Source organism: Phascolarctos cinereus, unplaced genomic scaffold, assembly GCF_003287225.1.
Source record: "Phascolarctos cinereus isolate Bilbo 61053 unplaced genomic scaffold, phaCin_HiC Scaffold_7;HRSCAF=346, whole genome shotgun sequence".
NCBI lineage: Eukaryota > Metazoa > Chordata > Mammalia > Diprotodontia > Phascolarctidae > Phascolarctos > Phascolarctos cinereus.
In genome coordinates this window covers 76338987-76353967 of record NW_027556180.1, presented here as the reverse complement: position 1 = coordinate 76353967, position 14981 = coordinate 76338987, and positions in this window count along the sequence as shown.

The window sequence follows — 14981 nt, the reverse complement described above, 5'->3', positions numbered from 1 at the left end:
TCAGAGAGGATGAGAAGAGCTGGTGTTCTTCAGGCAGAGGCTGAATGACCATTTTTACCCTATTACATAATTTTAGAGTTTACAAGTACCTTTGAACAATCACCTAGCCCATTCCCAAAGCTGAAAGGAATCCCTGATATAACACATTGAACAAGTGGGCATCCACCTTTTGTCTGAAGAAAGATGCGTCAATCAGTCAGCCAGCAAGCATTTCTTAAATGCCGGGCACTGTGCTAAGTGCTGGGAATAAAGAGGAAAGGAAAATACTTCACGCAGAAGATGGGATATTATGAATGGGTTATAAATTCTAAATGGGAGCAAAGGACCTCTGGGGTTATGATGTCTAAGATTCCATGATTCTACCAGGCTTACATGAACAACCACCTCGTGTCTCAGAAGAGGCCCATACCTTGATTCCATGCTTTAGCTGAGTCAGCTAGATGGTGCCATACATAGAGCACTAGGTCTGGAGTTAGAAAGAAGTGAGATAAAATTCAATCTTAGCTAGCTATGTGAGACCCTGGGCAAGTTGCTTAACCTTTATCTCAGTTGCCTCAGCTATAAAATGAGGGGAGTAATAGCACTACATCCCGAGGATTTTATGGGAATAAAATGAAGTGTTTGTTAAAACACTTTGCAAATCTAAAAGCACTAAATAAATACTAACTATTATTATTATTATTAATTAGTGAGGTTTGGGGTCTGATGTTTTATCCTAAACCTATTGTATTACTGTATTAATGTATTAACCACCAAATTAAGTTCACACATATAACAAAATATTTACAGCTCTACAAATCACTTTATTCTCCATTATCTATCTATACTTATGCCTTGTGTGTTTTCATTCAAGGGACAGGCCAGTCAGGCCCAGGTAGTGTTCTCAATCTTGGAGAGCACCCTCTGGGTCTTGAATGTAATACTTATTTTAGAATAGAAGGTAGAAATCCCATACCAGTTTTGGGATATGTATGGAGCATGTAATTATCTAGCCCATAAACTTCTAGGTCCAAAAGTAATTGGAACTAATCTCACTAACACCGTTAACCTTACTTAGGTGTTAGTCACTGCCAGAAACGATTGTAGAATCTTGTGGTAAAGACCAAGGTCTTTATGGACCTTCCAATTGGTTAATAAACATTTATTAAACATCTACTCTAGGCATCAGTTTTAAAGGGGATTGGGAACAGCTTACTGTTGAAGGTGGCATATTGCTAGATTTTGAAGGAAGTTGGGGAATCTAGGAGGCAGAAATGAGGAAGAAGAGAATTCTAGGAATAAGAGATAGCCAGTTGGAGTTGGGAGATGGAGTGTTTTGCGTGAGGAATAATAAAGAGTTACTGGATCAGTGTGTGTGTGTGTGTGTGTGTGTGCATAAGCTTAAGGTAAAAGATTACTGAAAAGGTGGGGTTGGCCCAGGTTATGAAGTGCTTTAAATAACTAAGAAGGTTTTCAATGAATACCTAACAAGGGATTTTATATTTGATCTTGGAAGTGATAGGGAGCCACTAGATTTTATTTGAGTAGGGTGGTGACATGGTCAGACCTAGACTTTAGGAAGACAATTTTGGCAGTTGAATCAAAGGTGGATTGTAGTGGGAAGAAACTTATGGCAGTGAGGTCAACAGAGGAGCTATTGGAACATTCCAGATAGGAGGTGATTAGAACCTGTACTGAGGTTGTTGCAGTATCAGAAAACATATTTGAGAGATGTTAGGAAGGTAAAATCAACAAACCTTAGCAATAGATAGTGGGGGAAAAGAAGAGAGAAAAGAAATGAGTGAGTGAGCGAGAGATAGAGAGACATAGAGAGTGTAAATAGTTGAGGTTGTGAGCCTACGTGAATGGGAGGATAGTGGTAACCTCAACAGTAATATGGAATTTTTGAAGCAAGAAGGGCTTGGAAGGAAAGATAACAAGTTCAGTTTTCGTCATACTGAGTTTAAGTTGTCTGTAGGAACCCAGTCTCAATGAGACCCAGAAGGGCTCCATTAACTCTCTATATACATATGGGAAAGGAAAAGATTTAAGATGAAAGAAATTTTGTTGCCTATGGAGCAGGAATCTAGAGAGCATAGTGAAAGGAGTGAGTAGCTTTTGAATGGAACTTGGGAGGAATTGAGTTGAGAATAGGAAGAGGGGACTGGGCAATGAAGACTGAGAAGTGGGTTGGAGCCAGGGAGATCTGATGTGATAGAATGACCTTTACTTCCCTAGGGAAGTTGGAGACCAGGCAGGAGAAGTGGTGTAATAGAGTGGTGTTTTCTTTCCTTATCTCGAAAAGCAAGAGACAAATGTATAATATAATGATATTTCTCTTCTTCCTACGTGAGACTGGAGACCATTAGAAGAGTTGAAATGATGAAATGAGCAATGGGAGAGCAGACAGATCCAAATGATATTGGAAAACTTTAGTTGGGAGACCATTAGATGTAATACTTACAATATGAGAACTTTGATTTACCCCAAATTGCGAATAGGAGATAGTGGTAAATCTTCAGGCTTCCCAGTCCTAAGAACTTTTCTTCTACGGATATACGGCTTCCCAGAATCCTTGAGTGAGACAGACTATTTAAATTTAGATTTAATAATGTATGTAATGTTAGATTTGGTGCTACCAAAATTTCAGGGTTTTTTTTTTTTTAGGCAATTGGGGTTAAGTGACTTGCCCAGGGTCTCACAGCTAGTAAGTATCAAGTGTTTGGTCTGAGGTCAGATTTGAACTCAGGTCCTCCTGACTTCAGGGCCAGTGCTCTGTTCACTGCAGCTACCAAAATTTCTAAGTGATAAGATAAAGAGTTGTCCTTATTCCCATCTGTGGTTATCATGCCATCATCTAATCTAAGACATTTTAACAAATATAATAGTGTTATAGACCTTCTATTCTCCCTTTCCTGTGAGGAACATAAAGTTATAGGAAATTTCTGTCAAAATAGATCTATTTCTATGGAGAAGATCTGGTTTTCTCATGGAGAAGGCAGGCAGAGTTGAGTAGTGAGGTGCTACTGCTGGTATTCTAGCTATGGCAGGTTGGTTATACATTTCTTTGGTCCTCATATTCTCTAAGAAGATGGAACTTTCTCAAGGACACCAAATGCAAGAAAGCATGAGTTCTGGTGTTCTTGAATGCTCAGAATTACTTTAAAAAAGGACTCACTGTATCTGGATCTGTCTCTGATTGACTTTCTGAGTCAATGGTAAGTGCCTGTCCTAAAGTTCTCATGACTTGTTTCCATTATTAAAGGAGAGATAAAGAATTGCATAGGGAGACCTGCCAATTGGGTCAACCCTATGTCTAATATATTGCTAGAACATCCTGAGTCCAACAATGTCTATATTCGATAGCCTTGATTTTGGTGTGTTTATTTTACTGGTGAACGTTTAGGGGAAAGGAGTCAAAGGAAAGTGACTGTTACTTTGGCCTCTGCCTATACTCCCATTCTTGAGGCCTTTCCTGCTCTTAGCTAGGGCAGCTGACCCAGCTGTGATCTACTTACCTAAAGTATATATGCTGTCCTTTCCACAATTGCCTGGCCTGTTTCTCGTTGGGGTCAGAAAACAGTAGGCCATTCTTAGTTACATGGGTTCCCCAAGTCAGCCATGGGAGGGCTAGTCAGGGTCAGAGGTATAAAACAACTGGCCTAGGAACTAGCAAGGTAGGGTCAGTGGACAAGCTTCACTTTGGAGACTAAACTTAATAAGATTGAGGGTAGGGGTAAGGAATGGGGTTGGTTCCCCTTTCACTAGTACATCCATTAAAAGAACCTTATTTGAAGCTCAGTGCTATTTCACTCCCACTCATTAGGGAGCTCTCTCTTTTTCTTTCATTTTTTTTAACATTTGATTTTTAATATAAATTGATTTATTTTTAGTTTTAAACATTTACTTCCATAAGATTTTGAGTTCCAAATTTTCATTCTGTCTCACCCCTCCCCTCACCCCAATATGGCATACATTCTGAATACCCTTTACCTTAGTCTGCCCTCTCTTCTATCTCTCCCCCACTTCTCTTGTCCCCTTCTACTTCTATTTTCCTGTAGATCAGGATAGACTTCTGTACCCCATTTCTTGTATTTATTTCCCAGTTGCATATGAAAACTTTTTTTTAAACATGTGTTTTTAAAACTTTGGGTTCCAAATTTTCTCCCTTCCTCCCTCCCCACCACCCTCATTGAAAAGGCAAGCAGCTCAATATAGGTTATACATGTACAGTTATGTAAAACACTTCCATAGTAGACATAGTTGTGAAAAACTAACTCTATTTCCCTTAATCCTATCCTGCTCCCCCATTTATTCTATTCTTTCTTTTGACCCTGTCCCTCCTCAGAAGTTTGCTTCTGATTACCCCTTTCCCAATCTGCCCTCCTCTCTATCATCCCCCTGCTCTCTTGTCCCCTTCCCCCCTATTTTCCTGTAGGGTAAGACAGATTTCCATACCCAATTGAATGTGTATGTTATTCCCTCCTTAAGCCAAATCCTATGAGAATAAGATTCACTCATTCCCTCTCACCTTCCCTCATTTCCCCTCCACTGTAAGAACCTTTTCTTTCTGTTTTTTGTGAGATAATTTACCCCATTCTACCTCTCCCTTTCTTCTTCTCCTAGTATAATCCTCTCTCATCCCTTAATTTTATTCTCCAGATATGACCCTTAATCTTCAACTCACCCTGTGCCTTCTATCTATCTATCTATCTATCTATCTATCTATCTATCTATCTATCTATCTATCTACATACATACATATAATTTTTTCCCTCCAACTACCCTAATACTGACAAAGGTCTCATGAGTTATAAATATCATCTTTCCATGCAGGAATGTAAACAGTTCAACCTTAATAAGTCTCTTATGATTTCTCTTTCCTGTTTACCTCTTCATGTTCCACTTGAGTCTTGTATTTGAAAGTCAAATTTTCTATTCAGCTCTGGTCTTTTCATCAAGAATGCTTGAAAGTCCTCTATTTCACTGAATGACCATTTTTTCCCCTGAAGGATTATACTCAGTTTTGCTGGGTAGGTGATTCTTGGTTGTAATCCTATCTCCTTTGCCCTCTGGAATATATATTCCATGCCCTGCGTCCTTTAATGTAGAAGCTGCTAAATCTTGTGTTATCCTGATTGTGTTTCACAGTACTTGAATTGTTTCCTTCTGGCAGCTTGTAATATTTTTCCTTGACTGGGAACTCTGGAATTTGGCTACAATATTCCTAGGAGTTTTCCTTTGGATCTCAGGAGGAGATTGGTGATTCTTTCAATTTCTATTTTGCCCTCTGGTTCTACTAATCAGGGCAGTTTTCCTTGATAATTTCTTGAAAGATGATGTCTAGGCTCTTTTTTTGATCATGGCTTTCAGATAGTCCAATAATTTTTAAATTCTCTCCCCTGGATCTATTTTCCAGATCAGTTGTTTTTTTTAATGAGATATTTCATATTGTCTTCTATTTTTTCATTCTTTTGGATTTGTTTTACAGTGTCTTGATTTTTCATAAAGTCACTATCTTCCAATTGCTCTATTCTAATTTTTAAGGAAGTATTTTCTTCAGTAATCTTTTGGACTTCCTTTTCCATCTGGCCAATTTTTCTTTTTAGGGCATTCTTCTCCTCATTGGCTTTTTGGACCTCTTTTGCTGTTGAGGTTAGGCTATTTTTTAAGATGTTATTTTCTTCAGTTTTTTGGGGGGTCTCCTTTAGCAAGCTGTTGACTTGTTTTTCATGATTTTCTTGCATCACTCTCATTTCTATTCCCAGTTTTTCCTCTACTTCTCTTACTTGCTTTTCAAAATCCCTTTTGAGGTCTTCCAAGGCCTGGGACTCATTCATGTTTTTCTTGGAGGCTTTGGATGTGGGAGCTTTGACTTCGTTGTCTTCTTCTGGTTGTATGTTTTGATCTTCTTTGTCACCAAAATAAGATAATATAGTCTGACTCTTTTTGTGCTGCTTGTTCATGATCCTGGCCAATTACTTGAGTTTTAAACTCTTTTTTAAGGTAAGCGTCTGCTTCCAACGTGGAGAATGCACTGTCCCAAGCTTCAGGGGTTTGTGTAGCTGTTTTCAGAGATACTTGTAGGGACCTGTAAATTTTCAGTTCTTGCAAGGTGGTATGATAAGGGGCGAGATGTTTACTGCTTTCCTGGCCTGTGCTCTGGTCTATTAGTGACCACAAGCCCTCCTTTCTTTCCTAGAACTATGAGGAAGGTTTCCCCTGCACAGCTACTACAAGATCCAACACGCCAGCACTCCTCCTTGCCCCAGGACTGCCGCCCAGAACTGTGACTCAGATCCAAGCATGGGCAAAGCAAGAGATTCCTGCCTCAGCACTGGCAGAGAGATCCCTGCAATCCCCCTCTGATCAGCCACTCAATTCCCCCTCAGTTTGTGGGCCGGAAGCTCAGGATGCAGCCACCACTCTCTGTGCTCAGGAACTGGCTCTGAGACCTAGCTCCTCTCTCACCGCAGAAACTGACTTTTCCCACTGACCTTCTAAGTTGTCTTTGGCATTTGTGGGTTGAGAAGTCTGGAAACCACCACGGCTGCTCGTGATTCAGTCCTCTGAGGCCTGTTCCAGGTTCACTGTGGCCTAAGCCCCCATGCCACACTGAGCTCTTCTACCCACCTGGTGTGATATACCTTTCTAATCAATCATCCAAATTGTCTTGGGCTGGAAATTTGCTTCACTCTGTCTTTTTGTGGGTTCTGTTGCTTTAAAATTTGTTTAGATCCATTTTTATAGGTATTTGGAGGGGTTTGGGGGAGAGCTCAAGCAAGTCACTGCTTTCATTCTGCCATCTTGGCTCCGCCTCCTTTTTCTTTCATTATTAATGGTGTTACCCATTATAGGCACTGCCTCGACTAAGAGAGGAATGACCAGAGAAAATTTGGCACTGTCACTAGGGAATTGATAGTGTTGGAGTCAGAAGCACATTTTATCTGGCCCAGGACCTCCAATCATCCAAAATGTCTTTCTGACAGCTGGAACTATTGGGCCTGAGGCTGGGGAATGTGTTCCAACTGCCATAAGAGCCAGTGTCTTTCTCCTTGAGTAGCTGCCAGCTGAGAGCAGAGGCTGATGGCATCTGTTAGGAGTTCTGCCCTTCAGAGCGGTAGTGCCTTGGGGAGAGCTTCAAGCCTTCCATTCAAAGTTCTCTTGCAACTGAGATGACAAGCATTAAAATCTCCAAGGATATTTAATATGCTATATATCAATGGTGGCAAGGCCACCCATGTTGCTACAAAAGAGGTTCATAGGACACCAGTAGATCAACATACTTCTGTTGCTCTGGAAGGTGCACCCTAACAGGAGATCAATAGGGAGTAGGTACAGGTCACTGGAGTCTCAGCATCCAATGAGGGAGAATTCAAGAATGAGAATGAAACCAGGAATTGGAATAAAGGAGTCAAGAGTATTAAGGAGGAGTAACAGCAGGATAAGGGTTCTCTAGCCTAGATAACAAGTAGAAATAAAGCTAGCATTTGTGATGCTTGGGAGAACCTTCACAGTATGTCCCTGGATGTGTTTTGGAGGTAAGTAGCAGGAAATCCATCCTGAAATCAGCCTCTTAAGACAAATTCACTGGGGAGATGGAAGAAAATAGACACCAAGATACAAGAAGTTCCTTCTAGCATGGCAAGTTGGATGACGGAGCAGGAGTGAAGTTCACTCGTCACTTGTACCATGGCAGCTATGGGGAGGAAGTGGTCATCTAGTAACTTCCAATTTTAACTATTTCTTCTTGCTGATGATATGTTAAGCTTAATAGCTTTAAACTATTCAAGTGTTCTCAGTGATCTTTACATTTTTGCATGCTTGTATAAAGTCCTGATTGCCCTGCCCTAGTTAGAGCTTTACAAATAACAACATTTTTCATGAAGAGAGTTTCATAGCCTATGGGTCTTGCACATATGGAAGGATAGCCTCTTCTTGCCTATGCATCCAATAATCCCCTGCACCTGTGAGCAATGGGTTCTGGACACAGGGTTAGGAACAGATGTTCCCAGAACTCCTGTTTGGCAATGAAAGTAATTGCCAAGTCTTCCATCCCTCCATGCTATAATTCTTTGTCTAGATGAGGTTGAATTTCCTATAGTGCCTTAGGACTTTTCAAACATTTCCTGTTTTATCCTCATATCCATCCATGAGGTCAATAGTATAAGTGTTGTTATCCTTTGTTTTCTAGATGAAGAATCTGAAGTTTGTAAAAGTTATGTGACTTACATGGGATCACATATATCATATATGGTGAAGCAGGGCTTTAAATTTATTCTTCTTACTCAAAATTTAGTTGTTTTTATGTTACCAATTTTTTTTTTTTTTGCTTTTTGGTGAGGCGATCGGGGTTAAGTGACTTGCCCAAGGTCACACAGCTAGTAAGTGTTAAGTGTCTGAGGCTGGACTTGAACTCAGGTCCTTCTGACTCTAAGGCCAGAGCTCTATTCACTGCACCACCTAGTGCCCCTATTACCAAAATTTTTAAATGGTTATTCTTAATATTATGACAGAAACACCAAAAACTTATAGTAGACCATTGATTTAATAGTAATATATATAATGAAAAATAGTAATAATGAAGATATATAAATATGGTATTTATACCATTTCTACGTATATTATATTGCTATGATAATTTATAAGAGTATGTTATATATTATTTGATATATTATATAGTATGTATTTTGTGTTTATTATTATATTTATTGAATATACTATTAATTTCATGTCAATAATATATAAAAATAACATAATAACAGTTATTATTACTCTTATTTCCATAAATTCATAGTCTATTACAAGTTTTGGAGTTTTTAATCAAAATGTTAAGAACAACCAATTAATAATAATAATTATTAAGATGATGGATGATGGTTACAAATCCTTCAAAGTCTAACAAAGTCTGTGTTGTGAAGGGAATAGGGAAAGGTGGTCAGAGTGATGTACAGTGAGGACTCTCATGTGTACAGCAGCTTGGAAAGTCTAACTGAGTCAATACTCCAGTCAGGGTGATGTGATTGCCCTAAGAACACAAAGAAATACATGGGACAGCAAAAAGTTGTTGTCTGGCTTAACTGGAAACTGTTTTGATGCTCAGCTTACGACAGACGCAGCAGAGCTAATGGTGCTCCTTCAAGCCCTAGCATCACCAGAAGGCAAGATAGCCCAGAACAAATCAAAAACATCAATACTCCACATCCTGGAAATGTTTCAGTGCAGATGGCACTGACCACTAAAGAGGACAAAACATGAATATGTATGAAATGGACTGATGACATGAATATTTTCATCATGAGCCAGCACTAGATCATAATAAGATTGAGAGGGAAAGAAAATCTTTCTAGCAATAGACAAGGGCCCCATATTGCTTCCTGCCAAGTACCCTCAACTCCAAGTTCTACAACAATATATTGCCAACCAGGGCAGGGTAATTGTAATAAATAAGCTTCATCTCTAAACTTATATTAGAAGCAGTAAGTGTTGTAATTGAGGCTGTGAAAACACTGAAGAGGGAAAGTTAAAGGACCTGAGGCTACCAACATTTTTCACTTAATGCAAACTCCAGATATTGAACCAAAGAAAATGATTCCAGTGGCTCAAATGCTTTTTAAAAACAACAAAGACACACTTTCACTAGGACTTTGAAAAATCCTTTTCAAATTCGATGGTATGAATACAACTAACAAAACCATTATACTACAATAGGGATATTTTTTTAAAAACTCTTTTTTTTTGCTATGTAACCTTTATGAAGAATGCATTCTCCCACTAAGTGTGACTTCCAAATTAAAGAGCATATAGACCAAAACATCTTATCAAACTTTATACGCACGAACGTCATCAAGCTATATGGCTTCACCAAAAAATGCATTTAACAGCTTCTTTATCTTATGGAATCCTTTCCCAACAATCTAAAATGTAATTTTCAGGATTGTAAAGCTCTCAATATATGCCAAGGAAAGATAGAGACTGAAGACTCTGAGTTTGAATATGAAGATCAAATTGAACCAATTTATGAAGACAATTCTTAAAAATACTGTGGTCTCTAGGCAAGACAGGGGATATAAATATATGAAAAATAAAACTGTGACTGATATATTAAGAGACACTAACATCTTGAAATCAAAGCTAAATAGGAAGACCATGTTTAAAGTAATTAACATCTATGCAACAGTACTCTTTCTGAACTGTTGAAAAACCCTAATAGATTTGGACAATATCTCATCAAAACTCATATAATATTAATTAAATATATCTCATCATTCTAAGGCAGCTGTTGAAAGGTTAAGTCTTCCTTAACAAAAAGGAGGAAGAAGACTGATATACATTTGTAGAACACATGACAAACATGTCTGAAACCTACAGAAATATTTGTGGAATAAGCAGGAATCACTCCACTGAGCAATGGTAAAAGCTGATAACAGTTAACACACCATTCGATTAAACAAATGTAATTGAAAGCAATTTACCTGCACCAAAGCACTAATTTTGCCCTCTGTATGCTCAAAGATTAACAGATGAATGTGAGATGGTTAGTGGCCTATAGTCAAAGTAGAGTTGGGGTAGAAGAAGGATCATACTTTCACTGGATTATATTTATTGAACTAGAAAGAATCTCAGAGACTACGAGAAAGGAACAAGAGTGGAGAAACTGTTAAGGAGGGACAGTATTGTTTGTTTGTTTGTTGGGATTCTGTCCCAGAGCCATAACTAGCAATTTTGATGCCTGGAACAAGAAGAAAGAATTATGTGGAAGAAAGGAAACTCCAACATAAGCAACTTGATGGGGAAGAAAAGCATTCCAGGACACTGGCCCCCTCCTAGGAGGAGGAGTAGCCTACAGTTCTAATTTGAGATAAATATGTTTAACCTCTGGTGGGAGCAGCTCCAAAAAACTGGTCATGGAGTCAGGAAGACCTGGATTCTACTCTCACCTCAGATGCCTATGTGACCTCAAGCAAATCACTTAAAGTCTCCATGTTCTCAGACAACTCTCAGAGATTCAGAGCTGGAAGGGACCTGAGAGACCGTGAAGTCCAACCCCCTCATTTTACAGATGTGGAAACCAAGGCCCAGAGAAATTGAATGACTTCACACAGATAGCAAGTGCTTACAATCGGATTTCAACCCAGGTTTTCCTGAGTGCAGAACCCTATCTACTACTCCATGCTGCCTCAGGACTAAAAGTTGCAGAGAAAATGTCAATCTGCAATCATAGAGGGAATTTTCCTATTAGGAGTTCCCTATACCAATGGAATCCCAGATCCAGCACACACACACACAAAAATTGGTGTCCAGCAACAATGCCCCAGTTGTCCCACCCCAGTTATAGCTCTGCTCTATTTGGAACATTTAATTTTTTTTTTCAAACAAAGCATTTGGAAGCGTCTGAGTCTGTTACGAATCAGTGAAGAGGGAATAGAGACAATAAGTGAAAAGGAAGCCTGGGGAACTTCTTCATGCAGAGTACTTAATAGCAATCAAGCAAGCCTAGCAGATGGGAGGAAAAGATTAGAGTTTTTGGAGCAAATAAAAATGCTTAACCAATATGATGAAAGAGGACACAGGGAGTGATCCAGTTGTGAATTGGGAGGTTCTTCGGCTTTAGAAAGAAAGAGAACTAAGGCATTTTAACTGTACATTTGTCAACTTTCTCCTTAAACAATGCTTCTACTGGAAACTTAAAAAAAAATAATCCCCAGACCCAGAAAGCCACAACAGTCATTTATACCCCACAGCTGCAGGTACTTGAACCTCAGCTTCTACAGTGTCTGTAGCCTCTCGAACAATGAAAGTAGAAATTATCAGCGTAACAAACCGGGGCTGAATACAGCTAAATGCTTGATAATTATACACCAGCGTTACCATTTGGTTGCTGGTGCCAAACACCCACAGACACAGGTGCCACAAACGCTCACACACACATAATCAGACCCTCGAAGACCTTTCATTACGTGCCATTTGAGAGACCCTCAGCTTTAAAGAATGTGCTCAACCCGATGTCTCTCCTTTCATTCCTTTTTCATTTCTTTTCCTTTTTGTTCTTGCTCTAAAAGAAAGAGAAGAAAAGGAGGGGGAAAGCATCATTACCTGTGATGAATCCTACAGGCTCATACTATGATATGCCAGCTCCTGTCCTGCTGGGGACAGCTCAGGTATTGTCTCAGGGGAAGAATCTGCGTCCTGCCCTGTAGTGGCTCCCTGGGAACTGTGAAAAATTGGGGCTGATTGTCCCTACAGGCACCATCGTGCATAATGGAGAGTTCCAGCAATTGAGTAACAAGAGTTTAAGTACCTGCAGCTGTTGGGATCGATGCAGATGTGGGGGGAAATTCTCAGTAAGTGACAATTAGTATTCTTTCTATGAGCCTCTGTTTGCCTTGAGATTAGTTCCCCTCCCCCCCTTCCCCCATTTTTGAACTTTCACTGAACAGCGACAATCACAACAACCCATAAAACTTTGATTCAATAAAGAAAGTTGTTGGTTATTAACTTTAGCTGATGGATATCCACTCACTACTTACTTTGTTTTAGTTGTGCTGTGCCAAAGAAGCACATAGACTACATAAAGAGTCTTTGTTCATCGAATAAAACAGAGGCAGAAACCCTGAGAAAAAAGTCCAAGACTCAGGCTGCCCCAAAAGAGATAATTTCCTATATGCTAAACAGTCAGGATGGAAATATGACTTCATAAAGTCAAGGAAAGAATGATTATAACATATATGCCACCCTTAAAAAAAGATAAAAAGATGCAGAAACATTATGAAAGAGTGCATTACAGGATGCAGAGTACAAGAAAGTACTAACCACCTTTCTGTGTGCATTTAAAACTCTTCATAGTCTGGTTTCAATGTTTTCCTAAACATTTCACATTATTCTGCAAAAGAGACTTTTGTCCTATCAAAACTGACCTATTTGCTGTTTGTTGACTGAAACTGGTTTCCTCAGTGCCGTTGTATAGGTTGGGATACACCCCCTTCTCACTCACACTTACTTCTTAGAATCCTTCACTTCCTTTAAAGCTGAATTTAGATTCCATTTCCTGTAAGATGTTTTTCTTCATCTTCCTAGTTCTTACTATTCTCTCCTTTCTTCTCAAATGATCAAGTATTGATGGATTTATCTGTTTATATCTTGCATTCCCCCCACTTCAATAGACCATCAGCTGCTGGAGGCTAAGGCCCTGAATTTCATTTTGTCTTTATTTTCTTACCTAGGGCAGGACCTTGTATATTGCAGGTGCTTAACACTGATTGGTGTGGACCTTTATTCCCCTCCAGGAACTGGAATAAAATCTTTTAATCCCTCCATTTGAAAGAACAAATGGAAGGAGAGCTATTCAGTCCAATCCAACTATGTGTTGATTCTGCTTCCCGTACAAAACCGGAAAGAGTGATGTTATATGACAGATAAAAACATCCGTAGACACCAAGATCTGCAATGTGAATCAACTAGCTTGCCAGGTGCTATCCACTGATACTTTTTAGCTCTTTACCCATGTAAACACAGGACACTGCCTAATGCAATTTACATGGAATAATTTAGACTGTATGATTTGTTTCAATCTTCCCATTCAGGAGGCTTTACTTAAGAACCCTTCTTAATGTTTTCTAATTAAACAGAGAATAAAATGTTGTGTCATTCTCCAGGTTCGACAAACCAATTCCAACACCTAATTAAAATATATTGAGTGCTGAAAGGGGAAATATAATGTAGTTTCACATCAGTTCACAGGAATTTGCTCAGATTACTAAAAACTAAGACCCCTAAAAAATTTAGTGCAAACTAGGGTTAAACTTCCTCTGCTTGATAGACCAGAACAAACCAAAAATCAATTGACCTTTATGACTCTGAGGAAGCCCCTGGAAAATTTACTTTTCACTGGGTGAATTCACTCACATGGTGGCTCCTGCTGTTGCTGTGATTACAGAAATTAACTGCTCACTTCTCCTGAGGATTATCTGATCTGGTTCCTGGGGCCCACCAAAGCTGCTGTGAGTCCCAGGGTGACCACCACAGACAATGATAATAATAGCTCACATCCATATAGTTCTGAAGGTTTGCAAAGAGCTTCATATGAATTATCTCACTTGACCCTTACAACAGGTAAGGTTACAATTTTTCCTATTTTATAGGCATAATTATTAACAACAGCTAGCATTTCTATAGTGTTTTAGAGTTTGCAAAGCACTTTACAAAAGTTATCTTCTTTTATCCTCACCAATCCTGGGAGGTAGGTGCAATTATTATCCTAATTTTATAGATGAGGAAACTTCAGCAGACAGAGGCTAGCAGTGACTTGCCTAGGACACATAGCTGGCTAGTAAGTTATTGTTTAGTCATTTTTTTCATTGTGTCTGACTCTTCCTGACCTCATTTTGGGGTTTTCTTGGCAAAAATTCTGGAGTGGTTTACCATTTCCTTTTCCAGCTCATTTTCCAGATGAGAAAACTGAGGCAAACAGAGTTAAATGACTTTTCCATAGAAGTGTCTGAGGTCAGATTTGAACTCTCCATTATTCTAGGCCTGGAACTGCATCCACCGAGCCACCTAGTTGTCCCTACTAGAAGTATCTAGGGTGAAATTGGAACTTAGGTCCTCTTGACTTCAGGTCTAGCACTGGGTGTGCTGTACCACCTCAGTGCTTTAGGAGACTGAGTGACTTAGTATCACACAGCAGGCAAGTGTCTGTGGTAACATTCAGATCCAGGTCTTCCTGATACTAAGTCTCAAGCCATTAACCCATGCTCTTAGAGAGGGGCGCTAAGATGCTTCATGGAAAACTGAATGGCAATGGAGATGCTTGGAGATACTTAGTATATGAAGGCTCTGTCACTAGGATACCAATAGTCTCTGGATGTTCTCTTCAAGGATGGGGCAGTCAGTCATGGCTAAACAACCCAACTGTCAAGTATCAATCCAGGTCATAGGATGGAAAGACTGATACTGAAGAAGTCCTTATGAGTCCTTGAGTCATTTAAAAACAAACACACTGA